The sequence below is a fragment of the Camellia sinensis genome, chromosome 10 (genome assembly GCF_055761805.1).
Source record: "Camellia sinensis isolate YWXY chromosome 10, ASM5576180v1, whole genome shotgun sequence".
Classification (NCBI taxonomy): domain Eukaryota; kingdom Viridiplantae; phylum Streptophyta; class Magnoliopsida; order Ericales; family Theaceae; genus Camellia; species Camellia sinensis.
In genome coordinates, this window is record NC_138970.1 from 41,760,484 (window position 1) to 41,773,379 (window position 12,896).

Sequence of the window (12,896 nt, forward strand, 5' to 3'; positions counted from 1 at the left end):
GGGCATGCTTTCCTTTCATTCATGGATGGCTTCTCAAGGTACAATCAGATAGTGATTGCACCAGAAGACAGAGAAAAGACTGCATTCACCACCCCGTGGGGAACATACTGCTACAGAGTAATGCCGTTTGGGTTGAAGAATGCCGGAGCTACTTATCAACGGGCCGCGACCACAATATTGCACGACATGATCCACAAAGAGGTTGAGGTGTATGTGGACGACATGATTGTCAAGTCCAAAGAAAGAGAGGGCCACTACACCGCCTTGCAAAAGTTCTTCCAAAGGATCAGAGAATTTCGGTTGCGGTTGAATCCTCAGAAATGTACATTTGGTGTTACAGCGGGAAAGATGCTGGGGTTTCTGATTACACAAAGGGGCATCGAGGTCGACCCTTCAAAGATTAAGGCCATCTTAGAAATGCCACCACCAAGGACTGAAAAGGAGGTACGAGGCTTTCTGGGTAAAGTGCAATTCATAAGACGATTTATCTCAAAATTAACCTTGACTTGTGAACCACTTTTTGGTCTCTTGAAGAAAGGCAAGAAATTCCAATGGGACGGCCGATGTCAAGCCGCTTTTGAACAGATCAAAGAATACTTGCAGAATCCGCCCGTGTTGTCACCGCCAGAACCGGGAAAACCGTTGATATTGTACCTCTCAGTGACTGAGACCACAATGGGCTGCATGCTCGCGCAAGAATCAGAGGATAAGGTGGAGAGGGCCATCTACTATCTGAGCAAGAAGATGTTGGATTATGAGACTCGCTACACGCCATTAGAGAAGGCTTGCTTGGCTTTGGTATGGGCTACCAGGAAGCTGCGGCACTACCTGTTAGCTCACTCCGTAATGTTGGTTTCACGACCGGATCCCATCAAATACCTTTTCGAGAAACCGGCACTTACGGGTAGGCTAGCTCGTTGGCTGTTGCTGCTCTCCGAATTCGATCTGAAATATGTAACACGCAAGTCAGTCAAGGGAAGAGCAGTGGCGGAGTTCTTAGCCGACCATCCAGTGGAAGGAGGTGAAGCAGTTGAGTACTTATTCCCAGATGAAGCCATTTTGCACATCCACGACGAATATTGGACGATGTACTTTGACGAAGCATCAAATCAGTACGGGTATGGGATAGGGGTGTTGCTGATAGCACCCGACAATTCCCGTATCCCCCTAGCCTTCAAACTCCGGTTCAAAGTCTCAAACAACGAAGCTGAATATGAGGCATGTATTGCCGGTCTAGAAGCAGCCCTGGAACTAGGGGCAAGACGGTTGGATGTCATCGGGGATTCGAACCTTGTTGTGTCTCAAGCAAACGGAGACTGGAAAGTCAAGGAAGAAAAGATGATGATGTACCACCAGACCTTGGATTTGCCAATCCCTCGGTTTGAAAAGCTAAACTTTTCTCATTTTCCAAGAGAGAACAACAGGTTCACAGATTCTTTAGCAGCTCTATCTTCCATGATAGACATCCCGTTTGGAATCCGGATGCGTCCAGTCGTCATTAACCAGAAATTTGCGCCAGCCTATGAGTCGATCGCCGCTATAGATGAGGTTCAGGACGAAAACCCCTGCTATTATGACATTTGGAATTTCTTGGAAAAGGAAGTATAGCCGCCAGGGGTAAATGCCAAGGATAAAAGGGCAATCAGAAGAATGGCCGTTCAGTTCATCATCTGTGGGGATAAGCTGTATAAGAGAGGCCATCTGGGAATGCACAAGCTGTGTGTAGAAGCCGAGGAATCGAAGCGCCTGATGGAGGCCATCCATGGAGGAGAATGCAGTGCACACATGAACGGGGTAATGCTGGCACGGAAGATCCTCAGACAGGGTTACTACTGGTCCACCATGGACTGTTCGGCAATGCCACAAGTGTCAGATTCATGCAAACCGCATGAACATCCCGCCGTCGAAGCTGTACAACATAACTTCACCATGGCCATTTTCAATTTGGGGAATCGATGTGATCGGGGCTGTCACCCCGAAGGGGTCAAATGGGCATGAGTTCATCCTGGTTGCGATAGATTATTTCACAAAGTGGGTCAAAGCCCAATCATATACGGTGTTGAAGGCGTCACATGTTGCAAAGTTTATCAGAAACAACATCATCTGTCGCTATGGGGTCCCAAACGAGATAATTTCGGATAATGGTTCCCACTTCAAGAAGGAAGTGATAGACTTGTTGGAGAAATACAACGTGGCTTTTCACAAGTCATCTACATACCGGCCGTAAACCAACGGAGCGGTCGAGGCCGCCAACAAGAATATCAAACACATACTACAGAAGATGGTGGAAACCTACCGGGATTGGCCGGATAAGCTGCCATTTGCTCTGTGGGGCTACAGGACTTCAATCAGAACTTCTACCGGAGCGACTCCGTATTCATTGGTTTATGGGATGGAGGCCGTTCTACCAATCGAGATTGAGGTCCCGTCGTTACGAGTATTGGCTGAGTGTTAAATAGCCGAAGCAGATTGGCAGCAGAGCAGATTTGAGGAACTCATGCTTTTGGATGAAAGAAGACTGAAAGCACTGTACCATGTTCAAGGCTATCAGTGCAGAATTGCCCGGGCTTTCAACAAGAAAGTTAAGTCTAGGAATCTAAAGGAAGGAGATTTGGTGCTCAAGGACAACCGAGCTCCCATCCATGACCCAAGGGGCAAGTTCAGACCTAATTGGACTGGTCCCTACATCATCAAAGCTATCTGGTCAAGTGGAGTTGTGGTTCTGATGGATCTAGATGGCTTGGAGTTCTCACAACCGATCAATATGGACAAGTTGAAGATATATTACCCTTGAGAGGCTCGCTAGGCCGAAAACCCGAAAGGGCGACCTAGGCAAAAGTTAGAGCACAAAAAATTGGAAAACATAAAAACTGAGCTCGCAAGGTTGAAAACCCGCAAAGGGCGGCCTTGGCAAAAGTTAGAGCGTAAAAGGAGAGTGAAAATACCCGAGTGAACCTAAGCCTGAACTACGTAAGGCTTGATTCCCATCTTCGGGATACGTAGGCAGCTTCATCTTGAAGTTCAGCCATAAACTTTTCCCCGATCAACTTTGTCCATTATGACTATCTTAGTCATCTTTATCCATCAGCATTTATCGCAATCTCCGGTGCAGTGCTATTCAGACTAGGGGCAACTTTCCGTTGCCATGCAGTGCCACAGTGCTCTTCAAACTAGGGGCAACTTTCTAGTTGCAGGGATCTGGGGTTGTGCATCTCAGTGACGGATCTCAGGCGTGTCCAGTTCTGATCCATATCGAAAATGGTTTTGAAAAGTTTTTGGTAAAAGTTGACTTTGTTCAAACAATCTCTTTACAACTAAGACCATTTTTGGACCAAAGCGGAGAATTTTCAGTACCACAACCTTCAATTTCATTGATTTCAAAACAGAGTTCTCCTGCTCTTGCATACAATCGAAGCTGCTTTTTATTACATTCATAAAGAAAACTTGAAAGTACCAGTAAAGCAATAAATCTGGGGCATAGTCGAGTCAAACATCCCTGCGCCCCCTCCCAGAGCTGGTCGAAGCCTCTGACGCCAAGCTAGGCCCAACCTGTGCCTCCTCATTGAGCCAATCCAAGCACTCGTCCGACAAAGCGCAACTGAAAGTGGGAGCAGGAGCCAGAAGTTCTCTAGTCCTCCATGCTATGGCATATCGGGCAAGTTGTGCGCCTCAAACCGGGAAAACAGCCGGGTACTTAATCCCCTCTGGTGGGCAAATCTGATCTTGACCAAACTGGCACAGGAACCGGAACAGGAAGTAGAACACACAGTGGGTGAGACCAACCAACTGGATCCCGATCAACCGGGACATGCTATAGCTCATTGCCGGGAGATTGAGCTAAGGGCAACGCCAAGCAATGCGATCTGCAGACAAGTTGCACATCCAGTCAAACCACCACCTTTCATCAAGGGCATCAACTAGACGTTGTCGAAAGAAATAGCCTCGAGCTGAGTAGGCCGGGCAAGAGTCCACGACCTGTAATTTGTCCATTAACCATACCTGGGGAGGGATGAAAAATGAGAGAATAAAGAATAGAGAGGTGTACGATGAGAGAAAAGTAAGACAAGGGTTTTGTGAGAAAAATCGAGCGTGAGGGCCGAGTGATGTGAGCAAATACATATGTAAGATTGGGTGGGAAACATTACCTGCAGCAGTAGTGGACTCCCGGCAAATCTAGTCGTCTCCCGGCGATGGAAAGCATCCAAGCCCATCAGCGTCTCGGCCAAGGTCATGGCGATGCAACTCTTCCCTTCTCTCAAACCTTGAGCAACTTCAATCAGACGAATGCTAGATCCGCCAAAGCCCAAGGAAAGCAGAAAGTGAGACAACAAGCACAAGCAAAGGGCGTGTTGCCGGAAATCGTGCCAATAATGGTTGCTACGGTCACCGGCGTCAGAAAAGCGATGGATCAAACCAAGGATATCCAGTTCCCCATTACAGATCAGAGATCGAGCATCATTTGCGGTGAGTCCGCACATCCGCCCCAAGGCCTGGGCATGACCGAAGCGAAACTGGGGCAAGATCTCTTCTTGCCCTTCAGATTCCATCAAAACTTGAAAATCTTCAAAAGTCGGACATACCACTTGCCCGCCAAAGCTGAAGACATGCGTCACCGGGTTCCAAAACCTCGCCGCGGCATGGAAGAAAGGAAGGTGCAACGGAGTGCGACTCAGCGTGAACAGTACATTCAAGCCGAAACCTCGGAAGTTCAGCTTTTCGGAACCATCTAGAGAAGTGATCCAAGCTGTGAGATTTTCAACAAGAAACGCCTCCATTTCTGATGCAAAACTGAGGTGAATTGAATGAACCATGGAGCTAGGGCTTTTAAAGAGAGAAAAACACTATTCAGGAGGACACGTGTCAAAAATTGGGCGGCTGCAGGGATAAGTGGCCGGCCGGCCACCTTTTCTGGCAGGCCGGCCATTTCCTTTTACAAAACTGGCCGGTGGCCCCCTCTCTCCAATAAATCTGGCCGACCGGCTCCCAAAGGTGGCCGGCCATGCTCCAATGTATGTCTTTGGCCCTGTTTTACCCTCCGAGAGAAAGTTACAAGCATTTCTATGCAACGGATGTGGCAAAGGCCTCTATTTCCCTCTGTTTCGGATGCGTTCCGATGCCCAGATCGTCCGGAGTACACTTTGTGTTGTTGAGTTTTGTTTATCGAGTTGTTGTTTTGATTATCAAGTTGTCGTTTTGCTTATCGAGTTGTTTGTCGAGCTGTCGTGTTTCGTGTTTTCGAGTCGTTGCTCTCTGTTTAAGCAATCTTTGTTTAAGTCTTGTTATTTGCATTGTCAACACTATTGTGTTTTGTTTATTGAGTTGTCAACTTGCTAAGATTTTTGTTATATCTCAGAAAGTTAGGTCGTTGCGTCGGTTCACTACCTGACTGGGCAAAATGCATAATACACGCTTCCATTCAATCTCATTTTGGTGCAAAATGATGCGATATGATGCTATGTGTTTAAAATACAATACTTTTTGCAAAAGATGTTTCATCCCATCATGCCTTGCTTGTTACAACATTTTACAGACTAAGGCGCAAGTTTTACAGAAAATAAACTGCCTGATAATGTACAAATGTGCTACAACTACTAGCAAAAAGATAAATAAAACAGGGGACAGCCGCATCTGTGCTCTCAAGAGCAGTAATAAGAGGCCCTCTTCGTCCTCTTCTGCGGGACAACCTCTGCATCACCATCATCATCCGGGTCGGAGCTGTCATCCTCAGGATTCCCCTCAGCCTCGCCTCCACTCCCGGAACCAAGACCAGAGTCCCCCTCCTCAATAGATCTCTCTGACTGACGGTCTGTAACCTCCTCCTCCTCCTCCTCCTCATCGGGCTCGGCCTCTATAACATGTGCCCTGCGTCTGCGAGAGGACCCTCCTCGAGCTCCTCGGAAAGGCCTGGATGGCCCAGCTCCCTGAAAAGGCCTGGATGGCCCAGCTCCCTGAAAGGGCCCAGATGACCAAGCACCTCGAAAAGATCCAGACGATCGACCTCCCTGAGAAGGCCCGGGTGGCCTGGCCTGCGGCTGAGCGTATACCGGGGGCATCTGAAAATGAAGAGTTCAATTCAAATACATCAGCCCAAATATGTACATCAGATGCAGATACAAGCAAAAACTACATGAAATGAGTGCATGTAAACACAGTGTACAAGTGAGGTGTGTGTCAAATGTGCTCTACACAAGAAGCCTATCGATGCAGTGAAAATCAGCATGTCATCAGAAGTATGATAAATGCCGAAAAACTAAAGGGTACCTGGACGCCCATAATAGACAACTGTGCCTCCCTCCGTAGGACCATCCCCTCGAGTGAGGCCACCAAACCGATCACCTCCTCCATATACTCTCTGAGTGGCTGCAGACACAAGCTCAAATCATCAACGAATAAAGGAGTGTCTAAGCATTTGGTTGATAAATGCAAAGCAGTAGAACATACCGGTGGTGAGTCGGGATCAATGACATATCGATGACCGGGCATCGGAGGCTCTATCAGGATCGGAATCAGAGAAGTAGTCCCATACAGCCACCCCATCAGCTCAGTCGGCATATCCGGCCATCCAGGATGAGGATAAGTCGGAGGAATCGGGGGAACCGATCTACCCCCACCTCCAGATGTACCAGCCCTGCTGGTGGAAGGGCCGTCTGTAGCCCGAGCCCAGGCCTGGCTCGAGGATGGCGTACCAGCAGACCTCATCATCGGGGTGCGAACTCCCGTCAATGGAGGCATCAGGTATGTATGACGGTAAGTGGCGTAATCCCCCTCCTCGAGATGTAACAAAGCATCAGTACCCAGCATAGCACTGACTACATCCTGGGAAGAGAGCCTATCAGCAGTCCGCATACTGGCTGGGGGTGCTGCGGGAGGGTCCTGAGAAGTGTTCCCCCATACCTGACGCAAAAAGCGTTCCCCCAGAAACCATGCTCTACCAACCGGTCCTTCGAGCAGGACCCTGTACTGGGAGGTGCCCGCTTCTCCGGCATACTGAAATCGGAGACCATCACCCAAGGGTGCCCAGGGCTGCCATGTAATCTGCGGATAACAAGTGCATAAATCAATCAGAAATCGGGAATATGCGGGGCAAATCAAAGATGAAAATGGAAGGAACTGAGAGTTCTAAAGTACCTCCGATGAGCGCACCGTATCGAAATACTATCGCAGGTAAAGGAGAGACTCCCGAGGTCTCGACCGGTGCTGGCCCTCGAACACCAGTGAGTACGGGGTCATAAGGGGCCCTGCCACCTCCAACTCTAGGGCTAACGTCGGGAAATATACGTAGACCCATAACTGAGAAGAGCAGTGCAGAATGTAAGTACAAAGTGCTGAGGGCAAAATACAGACTTTAAAGTGCGCCGTGTGTGCAATGTACAAGTAATAAGGAGCAGAAATGCAAATCAGGAGGAAAGAAAGTACCTCCCAGGCTCTCCAATAATTTCCAAGTAAGTCTCCCTACCCGCGGGAGGTCGCGCTCATGTAACAGTAAAGGGTAGCCAGGCCGGCGCTACCCCAGTCGTACCGACTGACCTGTGATAGGTCAACCAGAGCGCTCAACAGATACAGCCCAACCGTGTTCCCTCTATCGGCAAACAGAGTAGTCCTGAAGAGGAACATAAGAAAACCACGTGCATACTGCTCTGTCTCCTCAGGAGTCCCGGGCTCCATCTCCTCCCTCCGAAAATGGAAAGAAAACCAAGGGTATCGAACTCTCCCGGAGGCTCTGTCAACAGGCGGGCGGGCCCGCAGCAGATGTATCCAAGCGGCCTCCCATTCACCCATGTCCTCGTCATAAGGAATGGCCCAACCTCCTATGTCCAGGCCGGTCAATACAGCAAAATCCAGTGGGGTCATAGTCAAATCCCCAGTGGCGGAAAAATGAAAGGAATTGGAGGTGTCCCACCATCTCTCCACCAAAGCTGCCATCAGTGTCCTCCTGGCAGGACAACGCGATAACCCAACGCAGAAGGCCCCAAACCCCGCCAGGTCTACTAAATCCCGGACAGCCTCCGGGAGCTCAACATACCAATCCCTCGCAGCGGTGGAGCCATATCTCCGTACACCGCGAGAACCAACCTGCATTCAGAATGAATACATGTGTCAGTACAAAAATGAATCAGCTGTGTGCCAAAGAAATGAACGAGCTGTGTGGCAAAGAAATGAATTAGCTGTGTGCCAATGAAACGAATAAGCTGTGTGTAAGTAAATAAACTGCGTGCAAACAAAATGAATAGGCTGCGTGCAAAGTAAAGTAAGTGGGCTGTAAGCTCTAGAAATCAGTGTCTAGGCTGCGTGCTTAACTCTAAATCAGTGTGGATTGCGTATTCACCCTCAAATTGGACTGCGTGTTCAGAAAATCAATGTGGATTGCGTATTCACCCTCAAATTGGACTGCGTGTTCAGATAATCAGTGTTTGGGCTACGCGCTTGACTCTAAATCAGTGTGGATTGCGTATTCACCCTCAAATTGGACTGCGTGTTCAGAAAATCAGAGTTTGGGCTGCGTGCTTAACTCTCAATCAGTGTGGACTGCGTATTCACCCTCAAATTGGACGGCGTGTTCAGAAAATCAGTGCTTGGGCTGCGTGCTTGACTCTAAATCAGTGTGGATTGCGTATTCATCCTCCAATTGGACTGCGTGTTCAGAAAATCAGTGTTTAGGCTCCGTGCTTAACTCTCAATCAGTGTGGATTGCGTATTCACCCTCAAATTGGACTGCGTGTTCAGAAAATCAGTGTTTGGGCTGCGTGCTTGACTCTAAATCAGTGTGGATTGCGTATTCAGCCTCAAATTGGACTGGATGTTCAGAAAATCAGTGTTTGGGCTGCGTGCTTAACTCTCAATCAGTGTGGATTGCGTATTCACCCTCAAATTGGACTGCGTGTTCAGAAAATCAGTGTTTGGGCTGCGTGTTCATACTCTCAATCAGTGTGGGCTGTGTGTTCACCTTCAAATTGGGCTGCGTGCTTAACTCTAAATCAGTGTGGAATGCATATTCACCCTCAAATTGGACTGCGTGTTCAGAAAATCAGAGTTTGGGCTGCGTGCTTAACTCTCAATCAGTGTGGATTGCGTATTCACCCTCAAATTAGACTGCGTGTTCAGAAAATCAGAGTTTGGGCTGCGTGCTTAACTCTCAATCACTGTGGATTGCGTATTCACCCTCAAATTGGACTGCGTGTTTATACTCTCAATCAGTGTGGGCTGTGTGTTCACCTTCAAATTGGGCTGCGTGCTTAACTCTAAATCAGTGTGGATTGCGTATTCACTCTCAAATTGGGCTGCGTGTTCTACTCTCGATCAGTGTGGGCTGTGTGTTCACCATCAATTTGGGCTGTGCGTTCAAAAAATCAGAGTTTGGACTGCGTGTTCTACTCTTAGTCAGTTTGTGCTGTGTGTTCACCTTCAAATTTGGACTGCGTGTTCAGCAAATCAGTGTTTGAGTCGTGTGTCCACTTCTTAACTAATGTGTGCCATGCGTTCGCAATCAATTAATGAGTCGAGCGTTCAAAAATTCAAGTGTTTAAGCTACATGTTCGGGATGCAAACAAAGTACTATGTCGTAAGCTAAGCTGTGTGTTCAAGCATGGCAAAGGCACGAAATGCACGAAAAATGCAGAAAATGAAATAAATACCTCTCGTGCCTCGTAGGAGAGGTGATGCTCTGGATCTCGCAGATGTAGATCTCCAGGAGCTCGATCATCAAAATCAGTAAAGTGACGAAAAATGGCCCGGGGAAGAACATGTGCCGGCAGGGCATACCTCTCAGGAATGAAGGGTCGGACCCTCAGAGGCAAAGTCATGACATCAAAATCATCCCCGGCACCCGGAGGGCCTCCACCATGAGGAAAATTACCCGCCATTTCAGAAAATCTGCAAAAGGAGCAAAAATGAGCAAAAATTAGAAAAAGTCAACAAAAGTCAACTCTCGGGAAATGAAAAAGTCAACAAAAGTCAACTCCCGAGAAAATCTTCCAAATATTGAGACAAACTCACCTCAAGTGGCGAAAATGAGAAAAGAAGCCCCGAAACCAAAATTTAATCGGTTCAAAGTGCTTGAAACTGAATGTTTTCACGAAAACAACTTGCGTGGGGCGTTGGAAAACGCGTATAGAGCCCAGATCTAAAGGAGAAAATGGTTTGGGAAGCAAGAGGAGAAGATTTCGTGGCTGAGGTAATGAGCTCAAAGTGTTTGGGTGAGAGAATATATAGAAAAGGAGGTGAAAAGACAAAATTACCCGCGGATTTGGGCAGGTGGCCGGCCGGCCACCTTTTCCGGCTGGCCGGCTGGTTTCTTTTTGAAAAATGGCCGGTGGCCTCCCCTTGGGAAAATAGCCGGCCGGCCGTGTCCCCCACATGCTTACCTAGCTCTCTGCAAATTTTGAGGAAGATTGGAGTTCCCGGGACCTGAAAAAGTTCAAGGAAAGTGTACTTTCTGTCGCGAAATTGCTCCGTTGGAACTTCAGCTTCAAGTTCTGACATGTGTCTCATCATTATTCATCGAAATCAAAGTGTATCCTTTTTGAATGTGTTGTAGCCTTTCCAGGAAGTGAATCGGAGGCCGTGATCGAGTCGCCTTCGCCGAAACACGCTTTTCCTTGCTCGTTATTTCGTAACAAACGGGCACCTTAATTTATGATCGTTTTGCACTATCATGTACATAACTTGCATTCTCATGAGCATACTTGCATTATTATGCACTTTTCTTGATATTGCCATACCTCTGTGCTTGAGCATGCGTTGTCACGCACGTTCCTTTCTCGCATCGCGATGCATTCACTCGCCGGCACTGCGTGTGTCAAACTTTCGAAATCACATTGAATATATGTTGGTAGCATATTGTGCTTGTTGAATTTCTCTCTTTTGCAGGCACGATATTGTATGTACGGTTCATTTGAGGCTGGTGCGACCAGACGAATCGCGCAGGTATCGTATCTTCTCCGTGTGAGACGTGGCGAGGATTGGATAATTCTCCGCATTCTTAACTGCATGAAATGTAGTTGTTGCTTTGCATTCTTGCTTAAAACTGTTGCATCTATTTACGAATACTTGCTTCATTACAGCTTGCTGCATTTGCATGATCATTGAGTTACCTCCGGCTCTGTGCATATCGCTTTGCATTTTGCCCCCTTGCCTGCGGGCACATCTCTATTTATCTTGTACGTTTGTCTAAGTCTTCGGCCTTGTCAAAAATGGGTCGTTTCTGGGCTTTGACATTCACTCCCGTCACTTGTGACTTCCGAGTTCTGTCAAAGAGGGGCAACTGTAGACACCCCATTTTTTACCGACCTTAAGACACAGACATCACCGATTGAGTGCTCGGTGACGTTGCATATCGTGCTCGTTCAGAAGTCTCAGAGTCGCGGCCGTGAGCCCAGCCTCCGGATTTCCGAACCCTCTTCTGTGCCTTGCCTCGGTTTGCGAACCAGACTCGGTTTTCTCTGTTTCTTTTCCTGCGGGGAGGGAGATGTCCCATAGACCATCTCTCAGTGGCCGTGGGCTACATTTTATGGCTGAAGGCCATTTTACCCATTTCGGAGCCTGGTTCCCGTTTTTTCGGGACCGTTGGCCGTGTGCCTCGGTTCGGGACCGCTTAACCATCTCCGTTTGCTCTGGTTTTTGGCATACATCTTATTTACTCCCTTTTGAGGGACACTGAGGTCTGAGAGACCCACTTCGTGGTCGAGTGCCACTTTCGGTGCTTAACAGGCAGCTTTCGGGGCCCCGAACTGCGCGTTTTGGCCCCCGAGCATTCGTTTTGCATCGATTTTCGTTCATTTTTGGTAGGTACCTCTGTTTCATCACCAGGAAGGCCGTAGAAGGGTGGGAGGCCAGCAATTGTTTCAGCAACCAGTTATATTCCTCTGGCGCCCTCCGATGCCCCTTTTTTTCTCACTTCCGAGCCAATGTTGAACAACCTTGGGCCATTTTCTTGAACTTTTAACCACATATTTGTGTTGTACACACATGGGAGGACACCAAAAGTTGGTGGCCGGCCAGTAATTCCACCTGACCCTTTTGAACCCTCCTTAAAAATGGCTTGTTCTCTCTCCTGTTTTACAGTTGACAATTTTGAACCACCGGGTTGTGTTGAGGGCACCTGGGAGGACACCTATCTGTGGTGGCCGGCCATTAAATCACCTTGACCCTTTTGACCCTTGGCCGGCCGGCTATGGGAGGTAGCCGGCCGGCCACCTGCAGCTCCAAAAACTGGCCGGCCTCTCTCATCAGGGGGAGTACTTTACAGCTGTATATCTGTTTTTCCCCAAAAAAATCTGTATCCGGGGGACAACTTTTGGGGGAAAACTTGGTCCTTTTTCCCCCACCTTTTCCCTCCATTTTCTCCCTCTCCTTGGTCCATATAACTGGCCTCCAGCACTGGTCCAAGGGTTGGGAAAATTTTACCTTCAAGACTTGTATACACATCTCCCTCCATCTCTCTCCTTCAAGCTAAAACTCCCAAGTTCTACCCCTTTTTCTTCATCACCACCTAGCATCACCACCACTACTCCATTTCCAGCAGCTTGGGGAGATTTCTAGCAGCTAGGAGGCATCACTTCTCAAGCCAAGAAGCATCCAAGGGTTGGTCTTCAAGGGTAAGCATCAATTCCCTCTTTTTGAGCTTAATTTTGCAACATTTTTCTAGCCATTTTTCTTGCTGTTTTGAGCTCCGACCAAAACTGAAAAGGTCATTTTTTTGAGCTCATTTTCTTGTTTCATTAAGGGCTCAACACTGTTTGAGCCCCCCATATTGCACTTGCTTCAATATCCTTCTTGAATGCCATTTTCTTGCATGATATTTTTAGCTTGTGTATGATCTATTTTGGAGCATGATGTAAACTGTAGATAGGCTTATTTTGAGCCCTTCTTCAACATTGAAGAAGGTCTCATCACTGTTT